Source organism: Lepisosteus platostomus, chromosome 20 (assembly GCF_059453375.1).
Source record: "Lepisosteus platostomus isolate fLepPlt1 chromosome 20, fLepPlt1.hap1, whole genome shotgun sequence".
NCBI lineage: Eukaryota > Metazoa > Chordata > Actinopteri > Semionotiformes > Lepisosteidae > Lepisosteus > Lepisosteus platostomus.
Genome location: NC_142630.1, coordinates 13,703,394 through 13,715,667, shown reverse-complemented (window position 1 = coordinate 13,715,667; position 12,274 = coordinate 13,703,394).

Genomic DNA, 12,274 nt, shown 5'->3' with positions numbered 1-12,274 from the left:
TGCATTTATTGCTTTTGTTTTTGAAGAGTTTTTTATTTATATCTTATTAACATGCCTTCTGATATCTAGTAAAACATATTGTACAATTTTGTACAGATGCTTTAAAAAGCAGTATTAATAATTCAGCACTCAAATTCCCCCTTTTGCATTGCTGTGCTAGCAAGAGTTCTTATTAATTAATAACAAGTAGGTACATCTTTAATTTAAAAAAAAACATTGTTTCACAAAACTCCTGCCTACTCCTATAACAAAATTATATTTCTTTGGTCAGACCTACTATTGCAATTTAATTTCTAGCAAAATCTTTATCAGCTGCAGAAAAGAACTGCAAAATAGAAATCAAAACTCAGTTAGAAAATGTGTTAAACAAACAAGGGACATCAGTTTTCCCATCACTGATCTGTAACATCAAATTACGATCACATCTGAGCCATGACAGTAAGATGTGAGCTAACATTAGCAGAATACCAGTGTGCACAAACTGTGCAAAACATAAGCTTTCATTGCTTTTAAAGATGATTTTGAACAGTGCTTTTCTAAGCAGCAGCTGGCTACATTAGAAATGACAGAGCAATAAAAACACAGCAGACATTTGGCTTTTTGAGATGTTACCTTGCCCTTAAAAAAGTTATTATAGTATACTTTTGTGATAGTATAATAAGATGGTAATGTAGAACATGATACAAACAGTGCCAAAAACTTGGAGGAACATTCAAACATTCAAAATTCACCATGCTAAGCTTAGTCTAATTAATTTCAACAGCGCAAAGGAACGTATCCCCCAGTGTTTAACCTCTTCTTCATATAGAGTCTCGCAGCTCTCCAGTGTGTCTTATTTAAAAGATAAAAAAATAAAAACATTTTCCTTATAAGTAAAGGGGCAGGTTAATCTGCAAGAAAACAGGAATCTAAGTTTAGGACTGAAAACTTAGCAGGTACATTATATTCTTATATTTTTTTCCCCAGACGCTCTTGGCATATGGAAGCATGATGTTGTGTAATTAAACTAGAAACGTACTCTCACTGTGATGCAGGTCAGTACCGAGCATGACAGTTCACCGGACTAATTGAATATTAGAGGTCCTATTAGAGGATCAGTTAACCTTGATGTCCTATCTGATTTCCTCTCTGGCCTTGCACAGTCTCGCCTCCTTAGTTCAACTGGTCAAGAATTCATCACTCTTCCGCCTGCCCGGTATTGCAGAATGGCTGCCTCACAATCGCCCAGGTGGGGGTGCCACTTCAGTGGCAGATTGCCATTTGTCAAGATCTTTGGGAACCAATGAGAATTTGCTATTAAAATAAAAAACAAAAAAGCACTATACAAGAGTAAGGTATTTCAATGTCAAGTCAACATATTGAAAGAACTGGACTTGAAAAGAGATGTACAGTACATGGTAGATCTACAGTATATGGTACTCCCCACTTTCTTTTTGTGCAAGTGAGCAAACAAGGTGGGAGTACTAAACAAGTTAACATTTCTGTACTACTATTTGACATCAGGAAACGCTAGTTACATTAAGAAAAAACAAGGCTACACCGAAAGAAATTCCACTTGGAAGCAACATTTCTTTGAACAGAGACTTTGAAGATATATAATTACAGCAGATTAAAGAAAGGAAAGTTGGGCTGGTGTTCCTAATAAAGCATGAGAGTAAAAATAAAATCCACATCTCAGATTCCAGCAGGCGTTCATGAGGGTGGATAATCTGCAACAACCTTATGAAATCAAACTCCTCATCAAACAGGGCTTTCAAACATTATCTAAAGTCTTAAGCAGGTCTTCCAAATTAAACCCTTTCTCTGACATTTTCAGTAGATCTGTGGGTTTGAATAAAGGTTAATAACTATGTGAATTAGGAGGATTCTCAGGTTCTCACTGTGACACTACTTACCCAATATCAACACTACCACCACGAAAACCGTGAAAAAAAACTAAGTCGTCGACTGAGTTTCACTCCACGTTCCTGCTGAATTTATCTACTGCCTGCACTCAGCCTTCTGTTCAACCATCGATAATGAACCAAGTGTTAGATTTGAGTTGACAACAACAGGAAAGTCAAACCCACCTCATGGGGAAAAAACTCTTTCCACTCAAAGTTGATTTGCTGCAATAAGGATGTTTTAAGAATATTGCAGTGCACTGAAATCCTTTCATTTTACATCCTAGAGAGTTTTACTGCAGCTAAGGTCTATTTTTTTTTGTAAGCTGTAGTTCTAAATGCTAGTTGCCATAGTGCCAGGCAAGGCATGCCTTACCTACTTTCTACCATTCCAGCACTACGCTACAGGAAACCAGCTCTGTTATTATGTGAGCAGTTCATTCATTTCTCATAGTTAAATGTTTGTGTTACATTGAACAGGGTTTGTAATTAGATGCTTTTATACAATTTTGTTATAGATGCTTTGTGAAATGCACTAGGAGGGTGTAGCCAAATTACCCTTAGAACAGTAAGTGTCAAGAGGATAGGGTTTTTTTGCTGTGCAATTCCACAGATTGCTATAATCTTGCTTTTAAATCTGCTCCCTCCTGTGATGAAGGTAAAATGTGAGATTTGTGATGTTGCTTTCTATTTTGATCCATTTTACAAGAGCTTAATCCTCGCGATACCTGAATTACAAATTGCATGCATGGGAAAACGAGGAAGGAAAGAATTGCGTTGTGATGAATAAGCAGCCTGGCAGACTTTAACAAATCTACAGGAGAGCGGACACCAGTCAGAAAGGAGGGTGGCAAGATTTGAAAGAGAGGCCAACATATACTGTATATAGCAATCTTCACAGGATAATCCGAGCAGAAAGTTTTGGGAGAAGTGTTTGGAAACTTCTTGTCTTTAAAACCCACTGAAAATGAATGTTTCTCAGGTGTCTTCCTGGTTCATAAAAAGATTAAAGTATTTTAAAACAATGTAGGCCAAAGAAAACAATTTGCAACTGAATATTCAAGTCTGATTTGCATTGCATTGAATAAAAAAATATAGAAGAAAGAGGAAAACAGTATGATATGATTATCAGCCTACTCAAAACCCATGAAATCTCTTCATGTTGTTTACTGGGGCTGGCTTGTTGAAGAGGGCAGGGCTGGTGGATACTGAAGCAGGGGTACAGTCAAGTCCATACAAATCCTCCGTTGGAGGAGCAGGAATGAAGTCCTATTCGATGGATCTGTGGGGCAGTGCACAACTCCAGTCCTGGAGAGGAAAGGTGTCTGCAGGTTTGAGTCCTAACTCGGCTCGTAATGACCTAATCAAGCTCATTGTCTGCTGAGCTGGATCAATTAGACACGTTGAACGGCTTCAGCCGCTGATGGTTGAAGAACACCCTGAAACTCTGCTGCTGTTGGATTTGTACTCCTACAAACTACACAGTTTGATGAGTCAGGGCTGCATTCTCTCTTTTCCCTTTTCACAACCTCCACAGAGACCGCCTGTCCGGACCAACGAGACACCAGGCCTATAAATAAATTCATGGCATCAGGCGAAGAGGCAGAAAGACATGCGATTGTAATTGGTAACCGCATGGCTAATTAGGCATGAACTGACAACCACCGTGTGAATAAGAAATGAAAAAAAGAAGAAGAGTTGAGAGCCCTCCTGTTTTATTAACAGCGTCTTTTATTCATGCTTCTGCAAGGTAAATGTACGGTATGGCTAAACTCTGTGGTGGAATGGAAGAGGAACATGAAATGTAAGAGTGAGGGGACTTCTGAGGACAAATTGCAAAGACATGCTGGACCACAATCTGGAGAAAGATTAAATTAAATGATGATTTTTGATACACACTTGTTTCATTTTTTTTTTTGAATTTTGAGAAGCACAGTGCACGGCAGTGATGCCTTCCGTTTAAGCTCTCAAATCAGAGAATCTAAAAGCATGACTTCATCACATTTCCCCTTGGAGACAGCTGCAGAAAATCCTGCACATGTTCAGACCACCACCGATCAAGCTGAACAAACTGAAACACAGCAATAACTGCAGCAATTGGACAAAAGCTCAAACTGAACTTCATCTCTTCTTACTCCTTTAGGAAGCTCGAGTAGCACAGACCATTGGTCTGTGTCTTATTTGCATTGTAATGAAATGATCACGTGGGACACAGCGAGACAGAGCAATGACTCTCATATGGCCTGACACCAGTGGAAAGAGAGGATGGGGGAGATGCAGCACAGAAACATTTTTTATTCATTCTTTCAAGATTTCTTCTGAATTTCCATGACAACAGGGTTGAGCGCTAAACCAATGGGTTAACTTCAATATGTACATTCTTAAAAGCACACAAATATTTAATCAGTGAAAGTGGTCTCCTAATTCTCAGTGTAGGGACCACGGCTTTCGCTTTATATATGCTAAGAGCCATCTGCTGCAAGCATTTCTGCTAAACCTTTATCAAAAGCTCTGCAATATAATTGTGTCCCCCTGTATTACAGAGCACTGTCGATCATGCCCTGTCCCTGCCACATTTCAGATTGCTGCATAAATTACTGAACAACATTTAATTCTACAGAACACTTGTACAATTTTCTCTCCCAGACTGAAACCCTGATTTTGTTAAATCAAATGAAGAATTGGGGGGAATTTGCATTTAAAGAGATTTAAAATGAGTATTTCCTCATGTGTGCACATGCACCCTTCAAAAGACTTTGAAGGTACAGATGTGCTGGCAGGGCTTTCCCAGCTGTGTAAAAGAATTAAGTGATGCAAATGTTATCCAAATTAGTGGACAGAGTGGCTGTGGGTCTTGTTCCGTCCATGTTCACCCCGAGCCAGTGGGTCTGCAGTCTGTGCACCACTCCAGTCCTCTCTGGAGGGACACAGCTGTGCAGAATGTGCAGAATGCTCCAGCCCACCACCACATCCCTGCCCTTCCTTGTGTATATGGAGACGCTGGATTTCGACACACGTCCTGGGAAGCCTGCCTAATTTTCTCCAGTCTTCAGTGCAATTTTCAACCTCCTAACAGGCAAAGGTGTAGCTATCGTTTCCCTCATCCACTACAATCGCTACCTTTTGCACGTCTAAACCCTGATACCCTGTAGCACACACATATCCAAAAGAGAACAGTGCCATCTACAGCAAGAATGGTGTTGTGCAGAACAACCATGTTACTTTCAGTGATCCATTGCTGTGAAATTTCATTCTGATAACCTGGGAAACCCTTAACTGAAAACTAGTGTCTTTTGTCTTTTAAACAAGACACCAACAATTCCTATCACATTACAGCTTTGGCACTGTTGTTTTGTCAGTTTCCAAAAAGAATATGTGAATTTTAATTTTTATACTGCCATTGCCTTGAGTAGGTGCAGGTGCAGTTGCAATTTGGCATCAGTTTTTTCAGCTTGAACTGTTGTAAGTGCTCTCTAAACTATTCATTTGATTTTGTGCACACCGGAGTTGCACATTTTTCAGTTTTGCAAAAAGGTGATGATGAGGGAGGAGCAGGGAGAGGAGGCAGTGCTGGGTGGTTGGAGAATTTTGCTCCCTGCCTGTGTCTTTCGAGAGAGAGAGCATACTGTAGCCCATGCAAAATTCATGACACACATTAATGCACAGACCCCTTCCCCAGTCCAGCAATCCACAGGGATATTAAGAGCTCATTTACGGTACTTTCGGCGAAGGAAAAAAAAAAAAGACATGGAAAATGACTCTTTTGTAGGCTGCACCAAAAGCGCTTTCACAACGTTATTTTCCTAATGATGACAATGGTTTTATGTAGCAGGTGCTCTGACAATTTATTGAGCAGACATGACAGGAAAACTCATTATATTGATCAACAGGGCACCTCCTGTGAAAGTTACAGGTCATTAGCATGTGTGGGCACCTTTGGAAGCAATACTAAGCAGCAAGGAGCATTTTATACCACTTCGCAGATGCCATCTTGCTGGACGCCATGTGCCCGTTTGGAGATATCTGAGCCCTATGTGCTGCATGCTGTCCCAGCTCATCGTGCAAATGTTCTACAGGAGCTGATCCCATTGGTCCAGCAGGCAGGAAATCCATCGCACAAGAAAGTGGTCTTACTCGTGCAGCATGATGAGGTGCTGTCCAGCTGCCATGATGTTCTTTTGTCATGTCAGGGTGTGCCTGCAGGAATGGATCAGATGGAGGTCCCAGCAGGGTCAGATTATGGTGTCCGTAGGCCCCAGGCACTTTCACTCCGAAATGTGCAAAAAGAGGGGTCAACGCCAATTGAATGACGTCGATTGACATGATGCACTTTAAACTATTTTAACGCTAAACCATGTGATTTATGGACCAAGTCGAGCGGCCATCACTTTGATACTTCTAGTTTCTAGAACAGCCGCTGGATAGCGTACGATTATTGATTTGGAGCACCTGGAATCGATCGCAAGCATGTTGTTTCAGCTCGTTTTTCGTTGGTGTTTCCCTCCTTCGTAGGCCCTAAAAATTACGTAGGTCCTAAGCACTGTGCCTACAGTGCCTAAGGGGAATCCGGCACTGGGTCCCAGGTCAGACTGCCTCCAATCACTACAGGTGGAGCTCGGCATTCATATTCCGAACATGAGATGTGGACTTTCCCCCAACTGGCCTGTTCCACATGAACAGTTAGCCTATCTTTCTGCAGGTCTGAGTACACACTTGCCGACATCCTTCAGGATGGTCTACGCAAAATCGTGACTTACTGTTAAAGTGGGGTGACATAGTTCAGCTGGCAACTGGTGCAGTGGGTGTTTTCCCACTGATAAGTGGAGCATATTGGTTCCTTTCTGACCTCTTGATTCCCACCCCTTGGAATTCCACAGCTTAGGCCTCCAGTGTCTAGCCAGCTCTCTCACTAACAAGGTCATTCAGCGCTCGGGCAAGAAAGTCTCTCAGGTGGACCTCAGTCAGCCAAGGATGACCAATTAATCAATAGCTACACCAAAGACATTTCACCAATATCCAAAGTCTGTATTCTTTGTTTTTTTCTAAAAACATATCCAGAGATACGTTTTATTTGAGGCTTAGTAGATCAGGAGAGCAATCTTCTCATTCCTTCCCCTGATCTGCTCATCACCCAGGCAGAAGCCCAGCTGAACCCCAGCAGCAGGTGAAGCACTCTGGAGTCCTTTGGGGGTCAAAAGCGCTATGACACATTATATATAATTAATATTATTCTACTATAATAGAATGCTAATATGACAATGGTGACGATATCTGAAAAAGAAATATGAGAAAGCAAGGGGATGAAGTAACAGGGGGTTTTCTGCTTCCAACCCGACTCTCAGTGTGCATGGGTAGACTGCAGGTTTGCTTGTTTGCTTACATTTGAAAAAAACTAAGGAATTTGATTAAAAAATGGATCCAGCACACATAGTTCCTTGTAAAGTTGTGTGCCGCCTTACACCTCATTTTGCTTTAGATAGTGTACAGAAATAACTGCTTGCTGCATACAAATTTAATCAGTGCTGTCACTGCTCAGCCTTAAAAGCCAGTGATTCGAAACAACGTAGTCTACAAAACATTACATTCCATTAAACTTCCCCAAAACCACAGCACAGCCAGCGAGGTGAAACGGAATCCTCCGAGTTTTAAATGCCAGTGAAAACAGTGAGGTTTAAATGTGTTTTTCAGCCTGATTTAAGAGACAACAGAAGTCCAGAGCAGAAGAGTGCAGAATTTTAAATCGGGTAAATATTGAGTTATCTGGATACCGCATTCAAAGCCACCTTTAACAGATCAAACATACTACTCAAAAAATATTTTAAAAAACAATACCTTCTATAGGTTGTTGAAATGCAGCATCAAGAATTTTTTAATAACTGGGTGTGATGACAGTACAGCAAAACAGGGCCAGCCTGCTGTCAGCATTTCATTAATCGTGCTAATTACTGTACATGTGCATTCTCAAAGTGTACCTTGGGTTAAATTAAATTGTAGTTTATTATTAATTAAAACAAAATAAATGAATGATAACCTTTCCCTTGGCAAGCATGGTTAAGAAATAATGCTTTTCCTTTTACGAAAGGGACTGGAAGCTTTTACTGCTCATTCTTGCTTGAATCTTTACCCACATCAACTTCGTGTCATAATGAAACCTACACAGGGTCATAACAATAAGCTAATGAGAAATATTTTTGCATTTTTTAAAACGTATTCAAGGGGCTTCCAGCTTTATACTCATGGTATAAAAAGCACTTCATCTCATAGATATGTTCAATGGCTCTGTATAAGGCTTAACTGCACCAGTTTGTCATTTACCACAGTCTTGAGCTTTTGAAGATTTAATGAGGACTGGAAACTCTGCTGGGTTCTGTGGGTTCCAGGGGCATAGAGCTGGCAGTTCTGTTCATTAGGCGGAAGGGCAGTACTCTGGTGTTGCATGGGTGACCACTTTCAAGTGTAAAAAAGCTCATAATGTTTTTCTGCTAGAAAAACACGAGCTTCTCCTTTTGAGTCAGGGATGTCCAAAAACATGAATCCCGATACCATTTCGGATAAAACCCAAACATTATCCCCATCCTCCTCATCTGCTAGTTTCATTTCCTTACTGGCTACTGTGCGAATGTCGTTTAATGACATTCATGAGACATTTCCTGCCAGAGCAGCCCGATGTAGATTAATGACCACGATACACTGGAAAGTCAAAGTGTCCTGCAGTAAAGCACTGAGAAATCCCAGCGAGAGCATGCTGAAGAGTGGTACCACCAGTGGCACACGTTAACCCTCTGGCAACCCCATGCCAATACCAGGAGAGGGACTGAACCTTCTGAGCAGACCTGGACTCCTATCAGGGTGATCGTGTGGCTACATGCCAGGAAACTCTGAAACGGTCACAGAAAGTTTCAAAAATAAAACCTCTGCAGTCACAAACAAAAGCAACACAAATTGAGGCAGAAATTGGGACCAAGGACCAGAAAAGAGGAAAGGACTGCAGGATTAATGCAAATCCTAATGGGTCTGGGTGTCTGGAGATCCCTTAGGTCTCTTCCAAGCAAGAGCACATGAAAAGCAGAAAGATGCTCTCGAATTGCCCCCACTTTGTCCAGTAACAAACATATTTCGTTAATAAACACCTGAATTTTTACTAAAACGTGTTGGCACACACCAGCACTCCAGGAGTAAGACTGAACAATCCAATTCTAAAACAACCTGGACTTTTCTGCCCCATACGCATCTGTAATTAGAAGATAAAATTATCTTTAATCAGAAAATTCGCCTATTGAGCATTTTCCATGATAACTTCCCTTCTCATCTAAATTGCTGGAACACGGCTAACTGAATGAACACTTCCTTATTTTACCTGCCTCAACAACAGCAGGAACGATTAGAGACAAGGACTGCCACTTAAATTACAGTGGCCTCTCGTGCCGTGAAGCAGACTATTGACAAAAAAAATCGCAAGATTAATTAATTGACGAAAGAACTCCTGCCTTGTTCTGTCAGAATGCCGAGATGATAACCTCAGTGCAATAATTTTCTTAGCCCGCAGCTGAAGTAAGCCGTGATCGGTCTTGGAAACCAGAAGGTTAGCTACAAATCGACCTGCCCTACAATTCCAACACCAGAGATGTTCAAAATGAATTCCCCTCGGGGGGGGTATTTTCAATATTTTCAAAAGACATTCATGAGCCAGTCACGCTAGAGCACGTGTGTTTGAACTGGTGAGCTCCATTCCCGTGTGCGTTTCGCCCCACGTCACTGTGCTTGTCGGGAACAAGGGAGACCCATGGGGGCTTCAGAAATGAAATACATGAAAATCCAATAAAACTGCTGGTTGTAAAAGGCCACTTTTCATCCTGAAACCGTTTAAGCAATGGCTGTCAATTCGTTTTTTTCTCAGGTACTTACACCTTCCTCGACTCGTTCAGCAAGAAAGAGGTTTTGCACGTCGTACAAAAAATATTAACGTCATCAATTTCTTTCCTTCAGCAGGGCGATCCCCAAAGATAAGCCAATACTTTTTTTACTTGACTTTAATGTATGTTACACACAGCTTATGTGCTGGGCGGACATGTACTGCGAGGCGCCTGAAAAACACCCGGAATGGGTCACTGCATCCAAGTCGAATTGAACAGCATTGACACAATCTCACCACGAGAGGTAGCAGCAGCAGGCTGTATTCACTGTGTATATTTATTGTTTTTAAATTGTAGCAGTCTTTGTTTTGTGTTTTTAAAATAACTGCAAAAATAACTTTCATACTCCATCATGCGCAAGAAAGGCCACGCCGTGTAAAAAAATAATTTCCATGCAGCTCATCACAAAAAAAAAGATGTGTGTTGTATTTTCTTTTTGTCTTTGCCGTCTGAAACGCCTCTCTCAAAACAAAAACTTAGAATAGGGCAACTGCGCCATCAAGTGACCACCTATCGCGAATTATCACTAACTACTCAAAATTTGCTCCCTTTAAGCAAATTACAAGACTCGTTGGGTCAAAGAAAACGAACTGAAAGCTGAGTACTAACTGGAGATTAACCCCCTGGTTAGCACACAGTTCCGTTCCAAACTAGTGCCCCGATTTAAGGCCAATTCCAACGAACTCGGCCGCTGAAATTAGTCCGCCGCTTCGTACTAAACTTGTTCTCCATGGCAATGAACCCCAAGTAACAGCTGCTGCCCTCTAGAGTTTTGAAATGGAGGACTACACCTGAACCACCTCTTCGCGTGGTCTACGCAAATTAGTAGCGTACTAAGCAGGACACTGGATCACATTAGAACATTTTCGAACACAGTGGAAATGGTATCGTCACGGACTAATGAATTTATGCAGCTGTCGCTTGGAAAATTATTGAGATATTTAAGTAAAATGGCTTCCATTTTAGTGCACCCCTCACTGTACTGATTGTATTGTATGTATTGTACTATGATTATTATTGTATCATTCGTTACACTGTGGCTGTGTTGTGTGTGTTAAGCTGCTGTTGCACTGCAATTTCCCTCACGGGATCAATAAAGTATCCATCGTCTTCCCAGTCACACCGCATTTATTAATAATTACGTTTATTAATAAACGTGTTGATTAGCAAAAGTATAATAAGTATTTTTAAGTGAAGTTAAATGTCTATCTTCAGCCAATGCATGCAGTGCCTTCAGTAGGCGTTAGTGAATTCTCAGATATCGGATAGGAGTGAAGAGAACTGACATTAGGTAAATCCATATTGAAATGCAGTGAAGGTCTAAATGTGTTCTGTCACACCTGGGTGTTAATTGAATAGATTCGTTGTATTTTTTTTTATCATGATAGGACTTTACACTTGTGTTTCTCGGGGGTGTAGGGCCGCACACGCCACAGTGACGGCGCTGAGAAGCGACCAACACGCAGTTTTAAAACCCCGAAGGCTCACAAGGTCAGAAGTGAAACCCGAAATGACCCGTTTCAGACGTTTACCTTCTTAGAGTTGCACATATAATTTGTTCTTTACTTGCAGATGAAATCCACTCCAATGTACCAGCATCTTATATTAATGTGAATTCTAAAGCAAGAAAACCTTGAACTTATCTTTACTCGCTACCCCAGAGATCTACAAACATAAATTAAAAGCTCTTAGATAAAGTGCAACAAATGTAGCCCCTGAAGTTGCGTAACACTTACATTTGTAGTATTGCAGACACGAATGTTGCTTATTCATGAAACCAAAATAGCAATGCGCTCGCTTGTCTGAAGGATCTCCGTATGAATCTCTATCATTTTATCACTCGAAACAAAAGCGGCTATTACACATGTTCAAACTCAAACACTCAGCTGCTGTTCCTGTTTGTTTCGTGATTAATTGCAATTGAGTATGGCATTAGACGTTACGTGAAAATGTACACGTCTTTCTTAAAATTAAAAATAACATTCAACAGCCAGATTCATTCAGTTACATACTAACACAGACAGTAAAAGTAATAATTATGGCCTACATATGAACTCACTGATTCGATTAATTGAAAAGTCCCGATTCAGAGCACCTGCAGTTCGTGCTAATTAAAACAGCAATGCTGAGCCCTCAGTACCGCGCTAAGCACAAGTTCAGTTGGTCTCCAACTTTCACTGTTAAATCCGAAAGTTCGTTGCAATCGACCCATTAAGTTCAAAACTATATATACTGTAGGTATAATATAAAATGTATTTTTGTTAAGTTGTGTCTGTTTTGAAATGTCAGTTAAGGCATCTTAAATTTTTTGTTCCATATTTTTGCTTGGAGGTGATTAGGAATGGCAGGACTTAGCTATTGAAAACTGTCATGATGGAAAATACAGTATCATACCGTCACTACAGCACAGGTGCTTCTGGAACACGGGGAATAGAATCTCTCTCTTTTTATTTTCTTCTTTTATCAAGTGAAAAGGAT